A 13,265-nucleotide genomic window follows, 5' to 3' on the forward strand; every position below is an offset into this window, starting at 1 on the left:
CAAAGTGATTGGTGAGAATCCATCACAGCAGTGACACAGCAGTGAATAAAGAGATATCTTTATCCTATGGAACTAACAGTTTAATAAAATGAGACAAGCAATAAACAAATTGAGTGAATATATGGCACATCTAATGAAGACAGATGCTATGGGAAGGAAAAAAATAGTTTATAGGAGGATAGGGGGTGCTGGGAAAGGACATGGGTTGCTACTTTATATTTTCTGACCTTTCCTACGTGGTGTTCATTTTTCCAGGTGATGAAAGGGGATCATTTGATGAATTGTTTTATAACTGCACTCCTTGAACTTACACAAAGCCATCCCTTATCCTTAACGGGATCTTCACTGCTCTTAGTCCCACCAGCCCAGATGGCTTCTCCCACATGTACCCAGATAGCCTACTCTTTGTGTATAATCGGTATATGCACCAGTTGCTCTGTCATTCAGGTTTTGGTGTTGAGTGTGAAGGCAAAAAACAAAACAAAACAAAATGCAACAATAAATGAACTGCAAAATTCAAGCAGAAAAATAAAATTATTAGAAACTGGTGTTAAGATCAATGGAAGCTCAAGATTGTTAGAGAAATAAAAATGTGATTACACAGTCACAGGGATGATACACTAAATAGTAACATGGAATCAGTCCTCTCACGGCACAGATACACTGCAGTTTCTACCAAAATTCCGCAGTTGTTGGATACTGGATGCTGCTACCCAAACTGTTACCACATCTACCTTTATAAATTATTGCCACTCCCACAGCGATTGCCAAAACTTATATCATTGGATTTTGTTTAAATGATGGGGATGTGTTTATCTCATTTATTGAGATTATGATGCAATTATGACCTAGCCTCAAGGAAGATAAAAATTGCTGACTCTCTTGGTAGGTTTTGATCAGAGGATAGATCTAACCTAGATATTTCTATCAGAACGTTATAAATACAGAGGATTGGAGGCTTACCACAGTGTTTGAGTGGAGAATGAATGCCTGGAAAGCTGCCACTAGAAATGCAGGAATCGTAGGAAACCAACACTAATGATCACAGCTCCCTGATGCAATGAAATGACTCATTCACTAACGAAGAGCCATATGCTTCTAGAAAAATATCTCATTGACTATCTGACGAAGGTCACAAATTTTCTTTTTATTTTTTAGCAACTTTATTAAGGTATAATTGATATATAAACAACTGCACCTATTTAATGTCTATAATTTGACGAGTTTGAAACATATGCACATACGATACCATCACCACAATCAAGGTAATAGACATATTCAACATATCGCAAAGTTTCCTTGTGTCTCTTTGTGGATTTTTTTGTTTGTTTGTTTGTTTTTGTGGTAATAATGCTTAGCATGAGATCTGCCCTCTTAACAAATTCTGAAGTGCGCAATACCATATTTTAACCATAGGCACCATGTTGTACAGCAGCTCTCTAGAACTCACTCATCTGGCATGACTGCAACTTTGAGGTCAGGCCTTATTAGTACTTGGATGGGAGGCCACGAGCTTTCCGTCACTGCCAAAGCAGTAACAGCTTCTGCCTCTATTTTGGTTTATAAATTTCAAGCAAGTGATTCTCATTGGTAAACTCTAACTCAGAGGTTTGCTGTAAGTGAACTTAGAGAATATTGTTCTAAAGTTTCCAGACATTTTGATGAGGAGAGAACATAGAAAGGGGCTGGGGCTGGAACACAGATGGCAAGACTCTATCCCGTGCGTTCACTTCATCAGCCTTCCTGAAGCTAATCACAGGCACATGTACTTGTGCAACATTTTTTTTAAGGTAATAAAAAACAAAGCAAAAGTAATTATGTAATCATTGTTATGAATAAGCATAAAGAGGAACTCTAAGAATTTAGAGAAATATTATTAGAAAATGAGAAATGAAAAGTAAACTGGTAGATCTCAGAAAAGAAATGAAAGAAAATAAAGAACGATTATAGTATTTATGTGAATATGAAAGCAGTACAAAAGGACATAGCACTGTTAACATAATAAATTAAGAAACGTAAAAGGCATGATCAAAAATAGTGAGAGAAAGGAAATGAAAATTATCAAAGTGTTAAATAAATTCTGAGTGAAATAATTGAAATGGAAGGCAGGAAAGCAAATCTAACTTCTGCCTAATTGGTGTCCTTGAGGAAAGAATTAAAACAATAGATTTAGAAAAGAGAGAATATTGAATACAGAAAAAAATTCCAGAAATTAAAAATAATTTTTACACATACGAATTAAAAGGGCATATGTTTTCCAAGGAGATTTGGCATACAATAATCAACACAAAGATACAGCTGGTAAAGGTACTGAAATTTTCTAATATAAATAAACAGGTCTTAAAGCAGAGAGGCAAACAATTATAGTAATTTCTAATGGAAATTTTATATCCTACTTATCCCTTACTACATCCATTGGCAGAAAATAGTGACACAATGAGATGTTTCTCCAAGACATTTTGTAGTAAACAAACTATCGTTCCAAAACAAAAAGAAAAGGTAGCTGAAAACTGTTGGATCAAGTAAGAATTAGTTCCCATAAGCCCTTCTTTTAGAAAGTACTAAATACTGATATTCAAGCAAGCAAGAAATTAGTCAAGCGATTTTGCCAAAATCTTGGAGGTGACCAGTGACCATTGGCTATTACAAAATAATAAAAGTAGTACCAAAATAAATACGGTCACAAGCAAGGGTATTAATGATATAAAACCGGCATATGTAGAAATGATGTAAAAATATGTGAATAAAGAAAGTATATGCAGAAAACTACAAAACAGTGATGAAAAGTGTTTGTGACAATCTAAATAAATGAAGAAGTAAATCATGTATATGAATTGGAAGACTTGATATTCTTAAGATGTTGATTCTTCCAAGTTGTATCCATAGAATCAACATAACACACATCAAAATCTCAGCAAGCTATCTTGTGGATATCAATAAACTGATTCTAAATTTTATATGAAAAGTATAAAAACCTAGAATATCCAACACAGTTCTGAAAAAGAAGAGGAATATTGGTGAACTCACATTATCTGATTTCAAAACTTACCGTAGGCCACGTTAATTAAGATAACATGACATTGGCAAAAGAAAAGATATGTAGATCATTGGAACCAACCAGGGAGCCCAGAAATAGATCTACACTAATGTAGTCAACTGATGCTTGACAAAAACCAAATTTCCAAAAAAGGAAATTAAGGAAGCGATTTCATTTTTAATAGCATTCAAAGTCCTAAATTAACTTACAGAAATCAGTGGCCTTTTCATATAAAAGCCACAGATAGATAATATATCAAAAAAGTTCCATTTACAATGGCCAAAACTGTGTTAAAGCCTCTAGATATAAACATAACACAAAATGAGCTTGATCTATGTGAAGAAATATTTAAAATATTACTCTAAGACCCAAAGATGGCATAAATAAATATAATGTATATCAGGTTCTACATAGTAATATTCAAAATGATAAGAATGCCATTTCTCTGTATGTTCTTCCATAAGCATAATGAAATCCCCCCAAAAATAAAAATAATATTTTGTGGGAAGGAGATGAAACAATGAATCTGGTTTTAAAGGTCACATGAAAAAATAAATCAGGATGATCAGCTCAGAGCTTTCTAAAAAAATAGAGTATAGTGGAAGGGCAGAGGGGGTTAACACTATCAGGTATTAAAGCACAATGTAGAAATGCATAGATCAAAGTCAGAATTCTAGAAATAGCCTGCACACAATTCTGGAATCTAGTATATGAATTATGGTACATTTAAAAACCAGTGGGAAGAAAAGATGGATGATTACATAAACTGGTGGGGAAACTGGAATGTCAGATGGTTGGGGGGAGGCATATATTTTTTACTAGAGGCAATATTTAGCTTCTTGGAAAAAATCTCTACCATGTATAATCTATCTAGGTAAAACTTGTATGTGTTATACTTACATATGTTATATTTTATGTACTTACATATGTTATATTTTATATTTTATGTAAGTTCAAAGCATTTGAACCATACAATATTACATTTGCCCTGAGAACTAGAACTATTTTAACGTTTGGACAAAAATGTAACCCTATATTGCAGCATCAGATATAGAGCAAACTTCTTGCGTGATCTGATGTTTGGATAGTTTTTCTTTTTTCTTTCATTTTCTACTCTATAAATTTATCAGTCAGGTTGTTTGTATAATTTCTGTTTTGGTTGTAAATAATGCAGTAGAAGAAGGGATATATGACTTCTATTTGCAAGGTCTTTTTCAGAAGTAGAATTTGATGATGTGCAGAACTTACTTGTAATAAATAATCTTATTGAATATGTTAGTCACTATATTTTCTCTCCCTTATATTGATTTGCAAAGTTTGGAACATTGAATGTGCTACATAAATACATTGATTGGGCAAATGAGATTTATATACCCCTGAATCTTAAAACAATCTATGAAATAATTATAGTGGTTTTCCTCATTAAACTGTACTTCAACATAGTGTCAATTATTTATTTCTGTACATTATACATTAAATTTGGACTTGATTAAATAATATAAACAATAAAAGCTAATTACAACAGTTTAATAATTAAAACTGCATGATAAAATTTAAAAAAATGTGTTTCACACATTGAATTCAGTAAGTGGTTGTTTCAAAAATGCGTAGAAATCAATGATCTTCTCACACAGAAGCAAACACCAGTAGCCTCTCAGGCCCAGATACATCAATGAATTGAATCAAGAGCAAACTCATCTGCTTCTAACTAATCTTTACATGGGATTCCTCAGTACATGCTCAGAGGTTCTTAAATGGTTTGGCTGTAAAAGAAGATTTGCAAATTATCATATTGCTAAGGAAATAGAAATGTGAAATCTAAGCCATTTTTCCTTTAATAAAAGAACCCCTTGCAACATCTTCATGAAACCTTTAAGGATTCACAAGCTGAAGGTTGGCGAATGCTGCACTAAACTGAACAACTACCAGTGTTTTGTTCACCATTGTGTTTCTAGAGCTTAGCCTAGAGGATTGAATAAATGCATAAAGAATACATGATTACTGAAGTAGGAAATAAGGGAAAGAAGCTTCGCCAGCATGACTTGACACACAATAAGCTCCAATTACTTTCAAATTAAATGGCCTAATAAACATTAAGTTGTCCTAAGTAGAATTTTACTATCAGTTATATAATCTTAAATATTAACATGTTCCTAATGATTCTCTTTATAGGTTCTAAATTCTCAGTGTAGTAATGAAGCAAATGATGCACTAAACTTTGAAGAAATTTGCTGAATGGCATAAAGATTGTGTGTGACAGTAGCAGAACTGGGGCCCAAGTTTTCATAATGTATTTTAATCATTTTTATAAATTTTAATGACAGTTATTAAACAAATATTTTTAAAATAAATACATTTTATATAGACACAGCTTACACTATCTCAAAGTTTCAGTTTGTATCTATTTTTATTATTGTCCTTCTCATTATCTGTTCTTTTCTGCTTCCTTTACTCAAGCTATATATCAAAACAATTAAAGTTAAAATGCATACCAATATAGTAGCACATTTCTCCCAAACATTGATTCATAATATTGATTATGTTTCAAAGTCTTCATACATTAAGGAATTAAAAAGTAGAAAAGGAGTTTTGGTTTTTTTTCTGTATCCCCAGTTGTGTTGCATGATGGATATAGTGTCATACTTTATCGATTGATGAAGGCCTTAACAAGAATTTATATTATGCTTTGATACATGTATTTTAAATAATTAACCTGAAATTATGTGTTACATGTCTTTAAGTTATTTACTGAACATTGTTTATGTTTGAGTAAAGTGTGCTTTCTATATTTTATAACACAGAGACTATTCCAAAGAGAAAGAAGTGGGATATCGATACCTCTGTTAAAAAGCTAATTCTCAGAAGTAGCATGAACTAATGCCTGAAATACTTTCAAATAGGATTCTGTATTTTTCTACTGGGATTTTCTTAATACATGTGGTATGATCTTTATAAATAACAAAAATATCAGAAAGAAATGTCCAGAACTTGAGCATGAGAGAATGAGTCAATTAATGACAAGTAAAGGAAATAAAAGGTTATAAAACAACTTCCAAATTGTTCATAAAATTCCTTCACTTTTCTTTTTTATAATTAGAAAACTGGATATTGTACCTAATAGAATTACAAGTCCAAAATCAAAGGAAATATTGATACATCCCATAATTAGGCCAACTGAAATAGTAATTTCAGCTGTAAGCCTTATTGATGGCCCTTAATTTTTCAGATACATATTGCTTTAAAATATATTAAATTGTACAAGTTTATCAGTGTTAGAAAAACAGTTGCCCATGTAAGATTAGACTATGGCCCATAAGCAAATCTATTATAATTGACAGTTAAAAATGCACTAATTTTCTTTAATCTTTGCATAACGTTTCTATTCTTCAATACTGAAGGAACTAATTCTGTTTATTTCATAAAAGTAACTATAATTTGCACATGGTTTTCATGAGGAAACAGTAATATACTGTATTTTTTAAACTGTGCCAACCACATATTATTTGGTGAATTCATTCTCCTTTATGTTTAAGAAGGATTGTCTCAAAGCTTCAAATTCCATTCAGTATGAAGTTCCACATCCATCCTCAAGATTTCTGCAGAGAATCCGAGATATTTATTGGTTCCCTTGCTTACCTTTGCCACTGGATTTCTTCTTCAATGAATGTTCTCTCTGTTTCATGTATTATTAGCATGATCCATAATTCAACTTTATCATTAATTTTGTTACATGCTCTGGTCATGCACATATTCATCCATTTAGTAGACTATATTAAAGATATGACTATTTTAATGTTCACATATTTTAAATGTGAATAGGTAACCACAACATTTCAAATCAGTAAGGAATTCATATCTAAAATATGCAAGAAATTCTTCCAAATAACATGAAAAATATAATTATCCATAATCAGATGAATGCAAGTTTTAAAGTGTGTTTTCATCAGCAGTGTATTAGTCGTCTGTTTTCTCTGCATCCTCACCAGCATTTCATGGTGTTACTATTTATTTTTCAGCTGTTCTAATACTTACGTAGTGATACTCATAGTAGTCTCAATTAGCATTTTCCTTAAACTAATGTTTAACATCTTTTCATGTATTTGTTTGCTATCCATATAGCTGCTTAGGTAAAATATCTCTTCCTCAGTAGTGTTTTGTTGTATCCAGTATATAAATCTTGTATACAGTTTGTGAAATTTGCATTTAAGTGTTTTTATTTTTAAGAAATTACAGAGGAAATTATATTTTTCATTTCAGTTTCCACATGTTGATTGCTAGTATATAGAAATGTACTTATGTTTTGTATGTTGATCTTATAGTCTGTGAACTTGCTGAACTCACTTATTAATCCTAAGAGAGCTTCTTAGAGATCCCTAGGGTTTTTCTAAGCAGAAAATACTGTTATCTGAAAATAGGAACAGTTTATTTCTTCCTTCCTAGTATACATGTCTTTTGTTTCCTTTTTTCTCCTTACTGCACTGACTAGACTTTGAGTATTATGTTGAGTAGCAGACATGAGAGTGGAAAATTATGCCTTGTTTCTGATTTTATAAGGAAAGCATTCAGTCTTTCACCAAGCATAATGGGAATTCTGGGGTTTTGTACATTTTCTTTACAAGTTTGGGAAATTCCCCTCTTCCTAGGTTCTGAAAAGTTACGAATGGGTATTGGATTTTGTTGAACATACATTTCTGCATAAATTAATATGATCATATATTTTTCTTCTTAATTCTGTTATTATGGTGGATTGTGATGACTAATTTTCGAATATTGAATCAGCCTTGTATACATTTGATCATGATATATAATTATTTTCAAATATTTTGAATTCGACTTAATATTTTGCTTGAAAAAGTTTATACTATATTAATGAAGGATATTGGCCTATAATTTGCTTCCTTCCTTTCCTCGTGCCTTCCTCTCTCCCTCCCTCCCTTCCTCCCTCCATCCATCCCTCTCTCTCTCTCTTAAATTATTTTCTTTTTGGTACTGCTTTGTCTGGCTTTTGTGTCACTATGATGCGAGCTTCAAAGAATGAGTTGAATGGTGTTCCCTTCACTTCATTTTTTCTCGAAGAGAATCTGTAGAATTGATGTTAATTCTTCTTTAAATATTTGATAGAATTCTCCAATGAAAGCATCAAGACCTGACAATTTATTTTTCCAGAGGTGTCAAAGTATGAGTTCAACTTCTTTAGTAGTTAAGGGGTTATTGAAATTATTTATTTCATATTTAATGTTTGTTGAAGTAGTTCTTACTTTTTGATTAAATCAAAGTGTGAAATTTATGTGTGTAGCACTGTTTATAGTATTACCTTATTATCCTTCTGATGTCTGCAGAGTCTGTAATGATATCTCGTTTCATTCCTAATATTAATAGCATGTCTTCTCTTTTTTTCCCCCTTAGGTGTCTTGCTAGAATTTTGAAAATTTTATTAATCTTTTCAAAGAACCAGCTCTTGTTCTATTAATTTTCTTCTTAGTTTTTCTTTTCAGGTTTCATTGCAGTCTCTGCTCTTATTTTTTCCTTATACTTCATTTTGATTTTTGTTCTACTTCCTCTAGTTTCTTCTGATAGAAATTTAAATTATTTATTTGAGACCTTCCCTCTTTGCTAATATAAACATTTAGAGCCATGCATTTCCAATTCAATACTGATTTAGTTGTGTTCCACATATTTTGATATATTGAAATTTTCATTTTCATTCAGTTTAATTATCTTAAAAATTTCTCTCAATGCTTTTCTTTAACCAAGGGATTATTTAGATGTGTGTAATTTAGTTTCCAATTATTTGAAAAGTTTCCTGTTTTCCTTCTGTTATTAATTTCTAGTTTGATTCACTGCGGTCAGAGGATGCACTCTGTAGGATTTTAATCTTTTAACATTGTTGAGGTTTGTTTTACAACCCAGGATATGGCCTATCTTGGTATAACTTTTGTGGTCACTTGAAAAGAATGCCCATTTGGTTGTTGTTGGATGGAACGTTCTATAAATCTTGATTAGGTACTGTTGGTTGATGGGGGGATTGATATCTTTGCTGATTTTCTGTCTAGTTGTTCTTTCAGTTGTTGAAAGAAGGCTGTTGAAGTCTCCAACAATTAGAAGTTTGGATTTTTTATGTATTCTTGCAGTTCTGTCAATTTTTGCTTCACATGATTTGTAGCTGTTTTATTATTCTAGATGCATAACATTTAGAATTGCTATGTCTTCTTGATTGGTTGAATCGCTATGTCTCTAGTAATTTTCTTTGCTCTGAAGTCTAATTTATCAGATATTAATATAACTACTCCTGCTTTCTTTTGAAAATATTTCCATGGTATGTATGTGTTCTTTTATTTTCATACTACCTATGTTGTTATATTTGAAGTGGGCTTCTTGTATACAGCACCTAGTTGGTTTATTTTATTAATATACTCTGCTAATATACTCTGCTATACTCTCCTTCTTTTAATTGATATGTGTAGACCTTTTACTTCTCATCCAATTATTAATATGTTAAAGTTTAAATCTGAACTTTTTTCCCCAGTCAATTCTCTCTCTGTATTTTGTTTCTGCTTTCTTTTCCCTTCTTTCCTGTGGGTTACTTGAATATTTTTTAGAATTCCATTTTTATTTATCTGTAGTGTTTTTGAGTATCTCTTTTAATACATTTTTTTTGGTGGTTGAGATCTATCTGTCTTTCTCTACACACACACACACACACACACACACACACACATACATAGTCTTAATATTTTAATAAGAAGCTTAAGAATCTAAATGTTAGAATGTCAAGTGCAATGACGTTTGTGTGAAGCAAGAATCATTTCAATTCCATGGAATTATAGTAATTTCAAGACTAGTAATTTCTAGAAATAATTAGTATCGTAAGCATCCGCGTGTAACAACTCTAAACACAGATCTGCTTAGAGTACCTGTACTTCAGTTTCCCATTTCTGTGATGCTCAGGGGTTAAAATGAACTTTGATCCACAGTGGCTTAGAGAGTCTTTGGCTTGAGATTGTCTTTAAGATTGAAAGTGTTAACAAAAGAAATATTCCACAAGAGTGATCTATAAACCTGTAAACCCTCCCATGGCTACAGAATCTCATCTAAGTGGCACCCCTTGACTACCAGACAATCTAAAATACTAGTTCCTGTTGCTGCTGTTCTTGCCACGTATCTGTTCTAAAACATGCAGACTGGCTGCTTCCATTGTGCCATCCAATTGCATGCGCATGTCTGAGGTTGATATACCAGATTGAATTGCCCTCGTTTATCACAGCTTGGTTTTCCAGCCTTAGTCCTCTTCACTCGCTATCACTCTGTGGCAGAAAATACTTCCATTAGCTCAGCTTTGGGAACTTGTCCTTGCCTTACCAAAGCCCGCATCAGTCATGTGCCACTTTGGTGATTCTTTTATTCCAACTCCCTAGCTACAATCAAAAAGAAAATTAAGTTAATTCTCTGCTTTCTTTGCCATAAATGTTTCATCAAATCACAGAGCTTGAGGGGTTGATATATGTAAACTAATAGAACTGGTACCACGTCTCGTGAGCGCTTATACTTCTAAGAAACATCTTTCTCCCTAGCACTCCCAGCTCTTTCCTTCCTCTGAGTTTGGTTTGCACATTTAACTTCAATCTTTCTGCTTTTTCTTAAAGCTTTACCTCTTTATACTTATACTTTATACTTTTATTCAATAAATAATTCATATTACTACATTCATCTATTCATTCACTCGTAAAAATAATTCCTTCAATGAAAGCATTATGTAGTACTGAAGATAGAATAGGAACACTGGTTTTAAGATTTTTTTTTTTTATTAATAATGAGAAAGAAGGAGGTAGCAATTTGCACATTTGTAGGCACTTGGTATATCAGGTAGATTTTGCCTGGAATAGTACACCTTAAAATAGTACTTCTCAAACTTTACTGTCAGGGATGTTGTTAAATGCAAATTCATATTCATTAGGAATGACATAGGGTATGAGACTTTCCATCTCTAGAAAACCAGGCAGAGTGCTACAATTGGAGTGGGACGGTCTTAGGTAGTTTCAGTTGAATATATCATCTTTGGGCAATCTGTGTTAGTGGCCTTTTTTTACACTAATAACAACACTTGAAAATAATATAAACCATGTTAAAAAACAAACCTGGAAGAAGAGTACACTGTGCATAAAAATGGATAAATCTTTATTTTGTTTTTAATTGTATCACCACCATTATTTCTTTTCTTTTACTTTCTAATTAGTTCCACACAACTTGAATTGAGAATTCATAGCTTTGCCTACTCCAGATTCATTTGTCAGAAAATGACTAATATGACACAATTTGCTCAAGTAATAGTCATTCTCTTGAAGATTTTCTCTAAGATATTTCACTTAAAATTTTAAAAAAGGTATGGATATATTCTGATTTACCTTAAGTACTTTATGTGCATTAACTTTTTAAAAAGGGACTTCAAATTATTTTGTGTAAAGATAAGATGTTGAAGTTCAATTTTTTAGACCATTCAAGTATTCATATTCTTACTTATCTAATGACCTATTACTTTTTAGATCATTTATCATTATTTTAATAATTTCTATAATTTTCTTCATAATATTTGATTGCATAGCAAAACTATAACTCATTATCTGTTTAAGGTTTATAAAAAAAAGAAAACTTCAGATTTCCTAATGGCACTACACCCTTAATTACACTTCAAAAATGACTAGCCCACTTAGAAATACTAATAAAACATATTGAACATGCCTTTGCAATCTATTGATCTAAAGGAGAAAATTGCTCTTTATATTAAATAGCTCTGCAGCTTGCTGTAAATGGAATTAGATATGGACTTATTTTTTAAAAAACAAAATATTTAAAGTTATTTGCAAGATTCAAATAGCATAAGAATTTAGTTTCATAGAAGAAACTAAAATTACCACCACACCCTCACACTTCAAAATCTTGCATGACACCTAATTTTCAGATAGATTATGCCCTTCATAAGTTGAATTTTTATTGCTATTATTCTGGCTACTTTCAATATCAACCAGGCAGCAAAGGTTTACTAATTTTTTACCACTAGTAATTCTACTCCTAATACTACCCTAGGTGGTGGATTTATGAAATGCAGTTACAGAATAGTAAATTTTTAAATACAGACACTTACTCAAGTAGTCCTCTTTGGGATGCTATCCATTGATTCCATAAAGCTTTGTAATCCACTTTTTTAAAAATTTCTTTTAGATGCCACAAGGGTACAAGATATAGCTTTGGTGTAAATACAATTATCTTAGTTCATTCAGATCTTCAAGTATAGTTACCTTCTTACAAAATTGTTTTATTATAATGTAAATAGTTAAGTATAACCCCTCAGTTTTCTAGATGTTATTATATAATGGTGTCTTGATGGGCTTTAGAATTTTGTTGCAGTTTCAAATAATAAAGAAATGAGCAGTTTCTTATTAAAGAAATTTCATCATTCACAGTATTTCTGAAACTTTTCTTTAAGAAATAATCTCAAGGCCATCGAGCAGCAGCATAATAAAGTCGGTCTCATTAATTTATAGTTTCACCTTATCTCTGACCTCAGATATTTCGACTCAGCTTACTTGTCATATTAACTCCCATTTTCTAAGAGAAATTATGACATGAGTGCCATATTCTCTAGACCTATATACATAGACATGAAACTAAAAGTATCAACTCATGAGTCTAAGAGGTTAGATGAAGCTCAGAATCCAGAGGCACATCTCAAGGGTTCATGTAAGTCAGAGTTTAGGAAGATTTAATGGGTAAGAAACAATCTAAACAAGGAGAATTTGCCAGTGGAGATAATAAAGATGACCAGAGTTTGGGAAAAAAGGATTGGTTTACCCTGAATGTAGCTCGTGTTTTTTGCTAGCCATGCTGTTTTTCATATTTTGTGGAGTCCATTTATTTGAACTACTTTCCATCTTTGCTTATACAAATGTTTTATCTTATCCATGAGTGATTGAAGTGCCATTACTTCCTCCAGGGACCCTAATTGATTCTTTTAAGACACTTATTCTCTCTTTGATTAAAAGTTACAAACAGCATACCATCATATAATAAATACTACTAAAATTTATCATGTGCGTACTTATTTTCACAGTTGGATTTTGTATTGATTTGTTTTTCAAAACCTCATAACACAGAGCTCAGGAGTAGGCACATGGTAGATATTAATTAAAATAATAATTGATAACAACATATAAAGAAGTAGTTGCGAGCAATG

Source organism: Balaenoptera ricei, chromosome 21 (genome assembly GCF_028023285.1).
Source record: "Balaenoptera ricei isolate mBalRic1 chromosome 21, mBalRic1.hap2, whole genome shotgun sequence".
Taxonomy (NCBI): Eukaryota; Metazoa; Chordata; class Mammalia; order Artiodactyla; family Balaenopteridae; genus Balaenoptera; species Balaenoptera ricei.